The sequence below is a fragment of the Rhinopithecus roxellana genome, chromosome 11, assembly GCF_007565055.1.
Source record: "Rhinopithecus roxellana isolate Shanxi Qingling chromosome 11, ASM756505v1, whole genome shotgun sequence".
NCBI classification, from domain to species: Eukaryota; Metazoa; Chordata; class Mammalia; order Primates; family Cercopithecidae; genus Rhinopithecus; species Rhinopithecus roxellana.
The window spans coordinates 101271252-101283345 of record NC_044559.1 but is presented as its reverse complement, the minus strand read 5'-3'; positions in this window follow the sequence as shown (position 1 = coordinate 101283345).

Below are 12094 nucleotides of genomic sequence, written 5' to 3'. Positions count from 1 at the left end.
AAAGTGCTTTGTGTGAATTATCTTATTTATCTCATTTAACCAGCATTTCCTGCACTGGACTCTGTTGATACATGAGAAAAATATCTTACATAATCAAAAGTCTAAGGTACGGCAGCTCCAGGATTGGTTAATGTGGTGACTTATCAATACCTTCAAAAGTTCAGGTTCTTCCCATCATGTTGACCTGTTCTTCTCAGAGTGGCTGAATTCGTCTCAGGGAAGATAGACTGAGGTAACAATGTGGCTGCTGCAGTTCCAGGCATCACATGACAATGTCCAGTGGAAGGAAAAAGATCATTGCTTTCTCTATGTGTCTTTTTTAAAAAGTTCAGTACAGAAACCTTTCCAGAGCCCCCGTCCCCTCACATAAATCCCTTCTCAACTGGTTGGCTAGAATTATGTCATTTGTCCATTCCTTAGCTACTAACTAGCAAAGTAAGTGGTAGCTATTATGCACGAGTGAAACATTAGACTGTGAGTAGGAGGGTCAGTTAAACAATATCAGCATTCTATTAACAGAAAGAAGAGGGGATGAATGATAGGAAACCAACAGGGTCTTCCACAACCATGTTGAGTTAGGTTGAGTCTCTGTTGTTGCTGCCTCACCTCTGGGCATGATAGAAGCCCTTGCCTGAGCAAGTGGGTCAAATTCTATGTTGTAGGATTACTTAGTCAAATTTCTAGGGGCTCAGGACAATGCTAGTGCCTCCGTCTAGCTAAGAAAGGGCAGAAATAATAGATTACCCCGCTGGCATGCTAAGAGCTGTGGCTTCTCATGCCCGATTGTTCACAGGTCATCCCCAGTGGCAGTGACCACTAGAGAGCAAGCAGTGGCTCTGCAAGCTGATTCCAAGAAAGGACTGAACTCATACCTACCATAAGCTATTCGGCTTCCCCTCTCGAACCCAAGGGAAGACCTAGATCTTCCTCATCCTGGTTTGGTGACAAGTTTGCTCCTTTGGGAAGTGCCATGAGGTTCGTTTTCAGCTGATTTCATCCAAATTAACATCAGTGAGGAACCCAATGATGAAAACTGCATTCGTTTACTACATGATGGGCCCTTTCTCCTGGGATTACTCTAGAATTTCTCAAGTAATTCAGTGATTATATTGGCTATTTGTGGTCATTGGAGTTCCTGAGTCTGAATCCTAACTCTACCAACTGCTAGTGAGGACCTGGTGAGTTACTGAATTTCTTGAAATCTCAGTACCCCCAGCTGTAAAATGTAGATAATGATCACGATAACCCCTATCTCTCAGCATGCTATTCCCTGTGCAGATTAAAAGACAATATTCATGCAAAGTGTTTAGAACAGGGTCCGACATATAGAAGGTCTTTATGAGTGGTAACTATTAACATGATTATTTAGGACACATGCAAAAGTTCTAGGGTATTCTATATCTGACCAACTAACACATTTTGGTAGTCAGCATCAACATCTAGAGTCAGACAAAGAGGTTTCTTTCTTTTCTTTTCTTTTCTTTTTTTTTTTTTTTTTTTCTTGCTTTATTGCCCAGGCTGGAGTGCAGTGGTACAGTCTCTGCAACCTCTGTCCCCTGGATTCAAACGATTCTCCCACCTCAGGGTAGCTGGGACTACAGGCATGTACTATCAGGCCTGGCTCATTTTTTTTGTTTTTGTTTTTGTATTTTTAATAGAGACGTTGGCCAGGCTGGTCTCAAACTCCTGACCTCAAGTGATCCGTCCGCCTCGGCCTCCCAAAATGCTGGGATTACAGGCGTGAACCACTGTGCCCAGCCTAGAGTCAGACAAATGAGTTTCTTCTAATTCTGGCTAGTCTGGCCAGTCAAGTAAGCCTTAACTTTGTCTCCTGAAACATGTCCTATAAATGTAAAACAATACCGTTGTGAGAATTCAATAAAATTGTGCACCCAGTGCTTAATTTAATATAACTACTATTAATAATATTCCAATTTTCAGTGACAAGATTGTGTATCTGCCAAGACTAAGTGTATCTTTTTCTCTGCCAAAACTAAGCGCATGTATGTTCTGGAGCTCTACGTTTGAGGTGCTTTTTTCCCCACCCCCTCCTTCCCCTCTTGGTATCACAGGAGTGCTCTCCAGGCCTCCAGAGATGGTGGAAGTTTGTTTAAGCTTCTGATTTACAAACTGGCTGGCAAGTCCCTCCTCCCCCACCTTCAAAGCCCTGGGCCTAATAGGGATGCAAATGTCTCCCCTGGCAGCTCAGCATTGCTTCTGTCACTGAGGGAAGGCCCTTGGCCATCCATAGCAGGACCCTGAGCAAAAAGGACCCCTCCCTGGGGCTCTCCATCTTTGTGGAGAGAAAATGATGATGATGTATGAGACAGCCATGCCTTTGGCATCTAAGGAGGACATGACAGACGGGATAATATGGGAGGAAAACCTTGTCTTCGTAATGGAGACTGATGGCCTCTGCCTGTCTTAAGCTGCCATTGTCAGGCCTGGGCTGAGCGAGGCCTGCTCCCAAGGAACGTCACTGGGTGGCAGATTCGGTATGTCAGCCACGCCACCCTCAGTGGTAGCCTTTAACCCAGGCAGGGGAGGCGAGCAACCAAATGAAGGTGCGTGTGGGGGTGTTGAGTGGACCCCAGACCCCCTTGGCTTGACATGCATGTTTGTCAGGCATGACAGTCCTAACTTGATTGACTTTTCTTTTCTTTACCCTTTTTTTTTTTTTTTTTTGGCCTCCTCCTTATCACCTTTAAATCCTCCCTGCTCTCCTTCTCTCCCAAAACAACTAAGTGAAACTAAAACTCTAAAACTTAAATATAAAAAAGATACGGGTCCCAAATTCTCACCAAACCCCTCCTGCTCCCACTTCAGGGCCCCTACTTGGCCTCAGGAAAGAAAGCTTAAAGCGAGAATAGGAATGTCATCTTTAAAAATCATCTTTTGGAGCAGTTTTATTAATTTTGCTTCTCTGTGGTTACCACATGTTTGGGGAAGACAATTGATTTCACAGATCTGTGTGGGAGGCTGAAGATTTGGCTCTGAGGCAGCAGAGAAAACCTACCGCAAGAACAGGCTCACTAATTGACATACAGCAAAAGTCTATTCTTTAAGGAAACTTTTCTCTTAGAGCTTGTTATGTTAAAATGTAATTCTAAATTCTTAATTCAATTGTATTTTTAAAAAGAGAGTTTCAATTTTCTTCTTCCTCTACCCATGTACTCGTCCAACCAACCTTCCCAAGATTTCCACTTAGGACATTAAAAGGTAAACCAGACCAAGTGTGAAATCATAAAGTTGGCTTCAAAGACAATACCAATGGCTGGAGGAGTGTCCAGGCCCAGGGCTCCAACAGAAAAGAGCCCTCACTGCCTGGGAAGGAACGAGCACTTTTGTTTCTGCCCCTGTTTCGGAACCTCCAATTTAGGCATTCCTGGTCTGAGCAAGATCTCAGCAAGGTTGGGGGAGGCAGGTGATAATGGTCAATGCAGGAGCCTTCCTGGATTTGGCAAAATCCTACCCTCAGTCACAAAGGTCACTGTCATAGTATCTCAATGGTTCTTCTTAAGAGGGAGGGGACTCTATTGTCGGATGCTTTGAGATGTCAGCCTAAATGACTACATCATCCAGATAGAAATCAGTTCTGATTCTAAATAAATAATAGGCCAAGCCAGAAAAAGAAAAAATCTCTATCACTAGATCTGTGGGTGGTGGTGGGTGCGTAGCTGCTGTTTTAGAACTTTAAATGTGGGTTCCTTGGCATTAGCTTTATTTGAAATAGGAGTGGTAGCTCTTCACGCCCTCTGAAAAGTTAATAGCCCACCTTACAGGAGATGGTAGCCTGCAGTGTTTGATGTTACTAATTATACTGTCCTTGTGGGAAGAGGACAGGGTGCTTTAGAAAACTCACAGAAGACAGGGTTCCTCCCCAAACAGCCTCCATGATGACTTGATAAGAAATTGATTAGCAGATGTGAAACAGACAGGTGCCTTATGTCCCTGCCCAAACATTCAAGGAGTTCCTGCACTGGTCACTTTGGCATTGCTGAAGGCCAGCTGTGGTCACCTCGTTCCTTCCCTTTGTCTTTTCATCCACTCTGCCCTGTGCTCCTTTGTTCAGGGTTAGCAGGTCCAAACTGAGCCAGGTGTGGCTGGGAGGGAGGCTTCTCTCCACTATCATGGTTCTGCCCTAAAGTTTCTCTGAGTAGTGTGAAAATGCCAAAGTAGGTCATGCAACATGGCTGAGCTGGTCATACACGCAGACCCTGAATAACTGCTCTGTGAAGTGATGGGAAGCGAAGGAGGCACCAGGGAAGGCTGGGTGTGGGTGGGAGGCCATTCCAAGTTCAGATGATGACAAGAAAACGACTGTGGGGCCCCTCCTGAGGCTTCTGGGGTGAGGGGTCAAATCTCGGCTCTGTTGTTTCTGACCCTCTCTGTGACCTTGGCTGAGATCAAAACTCACTGCATCACAAAACTCTCCCCAGAAAACTGGGAGTTATATCATATCAGCCTGCCAAGGACGGGTATTATTACAAACACGAAAGCATTAGATTAAAAAAAAAAAAAAAAAAAGTGAGACCCAGGGGAAGGAAGGAAAATGGGGGCTGTGAGTGGAGAGGAAGTGACACGTTTCATGAAATCGGAACTTTTTAAGGTTGTTTTGGGCACAGTTTCAAGAGGAAGTACCGTTTATTAAGACAAACAATCGCTAATCTAATCTCTATCAGGAGACACATCTAAGCTCAAGCACACATTTTTTTAGGCTCTTCTGGATTTTGGATTTTCAATTGAATGCTGTAATATGAGTGTAAATCTGATGCAAGAAAAACAATTTAAGGAAGAACTTGTATTGAATCCTTTCTTTCTGATTTCTGTTACATATAATGAATTTGGAGAAAAATGATCAGCAATCAAGAACGATCTAATTGTCTGGACCTGTGCCTAAAGCCCCCTTCCCTAGTTAACTAGTTAATCTTCCTTTAACTAAGACCTCCTCCTTTGAAGGCTGCCCCAGGCCCCTGCTCTGGCCAGGCTGCCCTCATCCAGGCTCCTGCAGTCCCCCGGGCTCACCTACATCCTGAACATATCACCCTAGGCTGGAATGCTCTGGTTACTTGTTTGTTTTTCCTACTAAACTGGCTTCTTGAAGACTAGAAATATCTAGCCTATGGTAGATGCTCAATAAGAGGTCAATGTTGACTATAGATGGAAAATAGAGAAATAAACATTATTCCTATGTTGGTTTACTATCCTACAGTTTCACTGGGTCAGGGGTCTATGCACAGGCTAGCTGGGCCTTCTGCTGAGAGTTCACTCAGGAGGCTGCCTTCAGGTGTTGGCCTCAGCTGTGGTCTTATCTGGAGGCTCTCGGGGAGGATCTGCTTCTGAGCTCATTCAGACTTTGGAAGAATTCATTTCCCTGAGGTTGTATGACCAAGGCCCCCTGCCTCTTACCTGGCAGTTGGCTGGAAACCACTCTCAGGTCCTAGAGGCCACCGGCCAGTCCCAGCATGGATGTTTGCTTTTTCCAAGGCTGGTGGGAGACTCTTTCTCAGTCCAGCCAGCTAAGACTGAATTTTATAACATAATCAAGGGAGCAATATCCCATTATCTTTGCCATATTCTATTGGTTAAAAGCAATTCTCAGGTCTTGGCTACACTCAAGGGGGTGGGATTAGATGACGGTATAAATCACTGAGAGGGTAGGTCATGTCAGGGTATGTGTCCACCTTGATCCCTATACATTACCATAAGCACTTTCACACCACAAAGTGTCCATTTATTTTTTTTCTTTGAGGCTTATGGGAGAGTAGTTTAATATTTCTAGTCTGTATTCCATTATCTGAAACAGTTTTTTATTTTGTGTTTGCTTGTTCAGAGAATAACATAGCAATCTGATATTTCTCAAGTCATGTGCTATGTAAATTTCCTCATGTCAGTTACTAAGTTATTGGTTTCCAGCTCCAAATTCACCTTTCTCTACTTTCTTTGTTGTGTGATCCTGGGACTTTGCAAACTATATTTCTTTTTTTTTTTTTTTTTTTCTTTGAGACGGAGTCTCACACTGTCGCCTGGGCTGGAGTGCAATGGTGCTATCTCGGCTCACTGCAAACTCTGCTTCCTGGGTTCAAGCGATTCTCCTGCCTCAGCTTCCCATGTAGCTGGGACTACAGGCATATGCCACCAGGCCTAGCTAATTTTTTGTATTTTTAGTAGAGACAGGGTTTCACTATTTTGGCCAGGCTGGTCTGGAAGTCCTGACCTTGTGATCTGTCCCCTTGGCCTCCCAAAGTGTTGGGATTATAGGCGTGAGCCACAGTGCCTGGCCTGCAAACTACATTTATTCTTCATTAGCTGGCTTCAGGTTAGGTTATTACAAGGGGGGACAGGGAGAGGGGACAGAGGACTTGCTCTTCTTCTGCAAGCAATGGCCCTTCACCCCAGCAGTGGCAGTGGGTTCCAGTTCACCTTCTTCTGGCACTTCCAGAGCCAATTTTAATGCAGGCTCTCAGAGAGCAGCATGAGCTGGGCAGTGCTTCCACGGAGGCTAGCATCTCAGCTCCATGGGGCCCCCCACTGAGCTTGTAGGTTCTGATAACTCCAATTTCTTGTTGGTTCTCCTGGGGTGGATACTTCCTGAACTTACTACCTTGGTGTTAGCTCAGTGTGTTTATTTTGCTCCAATATTTGCCTCCAATAGACATTGGAGGACTAAAATCCCTATATTATATTTTATCTGTTAGAATACCCAGTATTTTTTATTTTCCTCACTGTATCCTGACTGATACAGTACTCTAATTTTCATCCAAGTTGACAAGAAACTATAGGGTTTCGATAACTACTGCTGGAATTTTATATGCTAAAGGAACTATGTTTAGAAAACAGACAAAACCCATCTCTCTTTTCAAGTATTAGAATATTGGGCCCATATTTGATTTTGCAAGTCTATTAAAGGCTGTCTGGGTAAGTAGTAATGGATATAAATAAGTACACAGGGGTGAGTCATACATCTACTCCCCAAACCATGAATCATGAGTAAAGAGACTCTAGCCCCTGAGAAGCTCATATTTAGAAATCAGTAACTCTAACTGTAGAAGTTATGGAGTACACCCAGATATCTCCATTTCACAGAGGAAGAAACAGAAGAATTCATTTCTATCCAAGGCCTTCTTGCCAGTGGAAGCCTTAACCTCACACACTATAGCAACAGATGATTTTTCTCCTGTCCCTGAACTGGTTCCTCTTCCTGCATTTTCTAACTTTTAAAATGGTATCTGTACCCAAGTTCAAAGGTCTTTAAATCACCAAAAGAGGAGTCAATTCTCTTTCTCCTTTGAATTAGGTCAGCCGATCTTCCTTCAAAGTGTTTTGGCCATCTACATCTATCCCCTTTATTTGTTTTCTATAGACTTTCTGGCTTGTTTAGGCCCTCACTCTTTCTTACCCAGGCCATTAAAATAGCCAAGTAGCCTGCCTGGATTCTCTATTGCTGTCCATTTGGTACACTGCTACCAGAAGAATTGTATCTGAAATATAACTCACAGCATATTACTCCTCTCCTCAAACACCTTTGGCTGCTCCCTGTTGCCAATAGGGTAACATTCAAATACCTCATTTGGGAAGGTTAAACTTCTTTCAAAATTTTATCTCGGCCTCTGTTTCCAGCCTTGCCTCTTTTTTTTCTCCCTGTTAGATATCCTTCATGCCAGCCAGGTGCGGTGGCTCATGCCTGTAATCCCAGCACTTTGGGAGGTCAGGGCAGGCAGATTGCTTGAGTTCAGGAGTTCAAGACCAGCCTGGGCAACATGGTGAAACCCTGTCTCTACAAAAAACACAAAAATTAGCCAGGTGTGGTGGTGGCTGCCTCTAGTCCCAGCTACTAGGGAAGCTGAGGTGGGAGAATTGCTTGAGCCTGGGAGGTTAAGGCTGCAGTGAGCCAAGATTGTGCCTCTGCACTCTTGCCTGGGCAACAGAGCAAGACCCTGTCTCAAAAAAAAAGAAAAAAAAGATATCCTTCATGCCAGCCAAATCTGTCCATGGCCTCAAGGACCCAGGCTCCACTGTTCCTCATGCTGAACCTGACTCACATCCTTATCATGGGCTACCCCTCCTGAACCCCATCTCCTCTCGCAAAATCCCACCTATCCTCTCAGATCCAGCTCAGATTCTACCTCCTCCATCCATTGTTTCTTGATTCTACTGAAGAGAATAATCTCTTCTTTCCACTTTCTATAATGACATTGTAAGGGAAATGCGGATGATGATAAGAGCCACCAAGAGCAGTACAGCTAATATGGAATGATGTCCTAGCTCTTCCCTCCACTGTACTACGCCTTTCACCTGCATCATCTCAGTTCATCCTCATGGAGATCCTGTGATGCGTACTTTTTATTTTAAAGATGAGAAAGCAGACTTAATGAGGTTATATAAATTGCCCAAGATCACATAGCTCATTTTCGGTTTTATGTAAATTATTCATCTATTTCTCTTGTCTCACCTCCAGAAGGACAGCTCTCTGAAAGTGGGAAGCATGCCTTGTTCAGGTGAGGTCATCTCTTCTAAATTTATGGAGCATTTTGTGCATGGTGGAAAATAAATCACCAATTTGCTAAAGTTTCAGAATTTACGACTTTTTGCCACCAAATGGTTTGGTGTTGAACTTTATTTTATTTTTTGGTTTTATATCAAGCATACACCTGTGTTCTATGTAATGTAAGTCAAAGAGGAGGGTGTTTCTAAAAAGTCTGGAATAAATTAATTCCTGTTTTCCTCCTGTTATAGTTTGAGAGATGATCTTTATTTGATACTGGCTTCTGAAGTCTTTGCTTTAACTCCTTTGCTTTAACTGAAAGTGCTCCTGAATTTAAATGTTCATTTGTGAAGGAGCACTTTCAGTTTGTAAAGAAATTGTAGTGAGTCCTCATCATGTGAAGAATCCTTCTGAATGTCTGCTATAGTGTGATTCCTTTGTTTCCTAAGCTTGAATTTTTGTCTATTGGCTTTTTTTTTTTTTTTTTTTTTTTTTTTTTTTTTTTTTTTAAAGCAGGGCATTGCCTTATACACAATTCTGGATGCATGTCTATTTGGGAGAATTGAATGCAGCTGGAGTTGGGGTGGGACTTATTCAAAAGCTACTCAAAAGACTTATTAAACAAAAAGACAGGAGCATTAAACAAAAAGGTCGTGAGTTAGAACCTTGGGGTCAGAATGAGCTCAATTCTCTTGGAAATAATAAGACTGACCTTTCAGGAGGGCGGTTTTGTGAAGATTGCCACATAGATAGCACTTGGGATTCACATGCAGAGAGAGACATTTTTGGCAAATGCATTCAGTTGCCTTTTGCTCTGACTTCTGAGCTGCAAGAGTTATGGGAACCACTCCCAGATTTGGAACTGCTTTCAAAGAAGCGAGGGCTTCTTACACAGCCCCACTTCCGGGTGACAATTTCGTATTCCTGTGAGGGGCCCAGGGAACAGAGATGGACGTGTCTGAAATACGGGGGTGGAGAGAGGAAGTTCAAGAAAGAGGCTAGGGCAACCAGGCTGCTTGTCAAACAAGTGGAGGAGGAGTAGGGGGAAAAAGTCATTTGGTGTTTCTCTTTCTCCTGAGCGCCTTTTCCAGGAGCTACTCCTATTACTCTTGAAGAGGGATGGTCACTCTAACAAGATACTTCCTTTCTGTGCATAAAGGCCCCACAAGTGGCCAGACCCTCTTGGGGCCTGGGCTTGGAGGATTTCCTGCACTGATCATGGAGTGCTTTCTCCCCCCTGCCCTGGCTTTAGTTAGAGTTATCCTGGGGTCATGGAATAGGGCAGAGTTGACTGGTCACCATGGGATTGTACCCTCCTTGCAAGTCTTACTGTGCTTAGTGTCTTGATTGACTCTATCTCCTCGGGCTGAGTGGAGACAGAAAACTGGACCTGCATTGGCAACCTCTCAGCCCTGGCCTGCAGCTGTTCTGTGCTGGGCCTGGGGAGGCCAGGGACACCTATCTGCTGACTGACACAGGGAAGGGAGTAAACACTGGGAAGGGAGATCCTGAACCCTTCTCTTGTGATCCCACATATAGGCTAAGCAGGTAGCCACCCATACAAAAGTGCAGAAAGGTAGGGCAACTGCATAATTTATCAATTCCATAGGGTCGTTTCTCAGAGTGAAAAGGGGCACTAAATAGTTATGTTTGGGCAACAGTCAAGAACTGGGCACCTTGATTTCACCTCAATCAGCAGACATTTCCTAAGCAGCTCTGTAACAGGCCTATCGCTTCCATAATTGGATACAGACATGTCAACAAGTAATAACAAGATTGAGTTAGGTGGAACTCTAATAATGGAAACAGGTTTAAGGCAACAAAAATAGGGTGAGGTTACTCTCTGGGGGCAGGGGTCGGGGAGTTGTCGGGAAGCCTTCAAAGCAAGGGGCTTTGTAAGATAAATGTTTCATAGGCATATGGATGAGAGAAGGGATTCTAGAAAGAGAACAGCAAATGTAAAGTCACAGATACCTGAAAATACACAGCATATGGGAAGGATTGGAAGAAAAGTGGCATTGATGGTGAGTAAAGTATGAAGTAGGAGTGTCAGGACTCAGGCCAGCTGAATCCAGGTCGTGATGGCACAGCAGCCGGCTTGGACGTACTTGTTAGAGCAGGAGCAGCAAACTGTGGCCCTCGGGCCAATTCAGCCTGCTGCCTGTTTTTGTGAATCGAGTTTTATTGGAACACAGCTGAGCTCATTGATGAGGTACCATCTATGGCTGCTTTCACACAATAACAACAGAGTTGAGTAGTTGCAACAGAAACTAACTGTAGGGCCCACAAAGCCTGAAATATCTACTATTTGTTTCTTTATAGACAAAGGTTGGCAAGCCCTGGCTGGCTAAGAGCCATGGTGGAAACACTGAAGGACTTTAAGTAATGATGTAACTATATCTCTGATTTAGAAAGATCTCACCATGTCAGATGGGCAATAGACTGGGGAAGGAAGGAAGGTGGGAGGCTACTGTGACAGGCTTTGATTCATGCAACCAACCTTTTCTGAGGGCCCACTCTATGCCAGACACTGTGCCAGACTGGAATGCAGAGATGAGGACACAATCCACTCCTTATGACCACTGCAAACAAGAAAAGTTAAGAGCCTGGACCAAGGCAGTAGAAATGAAGATGGATGGGAGGGGATAGACCAGGGAGAGGTTTAGAGAGGTAGAGTGAAAGATTCTGGGGCTTCAGGTTTGGGACCAGATGGTTGGCAGTATCCTTCCCTGAGGTGGGGACACTCAAGGAGAAGCAGGTTTGCTTCCACTTCACTTCCCCTTAGCCTCTTTGAACTCACTGCACTTGCCCTATGAGATGAAGTTCTTAAGGTATTTCTAGAGATAGAGAGGTTTTAACTGGATTTAGATTTATCTGAGACAGACACCTGAACAAAAACTTACTTAACCAAGTGTTGCCATCTTAATTCATTGTCACTTAGAAAAGAGCGAAGCCCCTGATGAATTTGAAGGAAAAGGTACTGCACGGGCCCATGGAATACCCCTGCTATAGCTGCTCCCCTGAGCTGACAGGTGGAAGGGACTGACTTCCTCATGCTGGTAACCCCTATAAGGTCCTCCACAAATGTACACTGGATGAAAGTCTGAGACCAAATCACTTACGGTCTTGGCAAATAAAGATGGCACACTCAAGGCTTCAATCAGAGACTGTTTCAGTAAGGGGCTCTGAATAGACATGTGGGCAGGTGAGTGGAGCAATGAAGATGGAGTGAGGCAGCCAGAGGCTAATGACAGTAGAAACCATCCCCTCTTCTAAGCTTGAAGGAGAAGAAGCATCACCAAAACCAATGTGAGTCAAAGCCGTGAGACAGTGACCAACCAGAGAGATCTGGGGCTGTAAGTAACTCCAGCCACTGCTGAAACCATGACCCAGTGTAGAGCAACAGAGGTATAGAAGGGGTAGGAGGAGGCGTAAACACACCAGCTCTCACTCCTACCCTCTCATCTGCTGGTGTCATCCATTGGCTGCACTCATCAGACCCCCCAGTGGTGGACCCAGATAATGCAGCAAGTGGGGCCATCTTCCTCCCTAACAGAGCCTGAAAGAGAAGAGCCTTTTTGTGATCCCTTGTAGTTTTGCCAAGCTTGG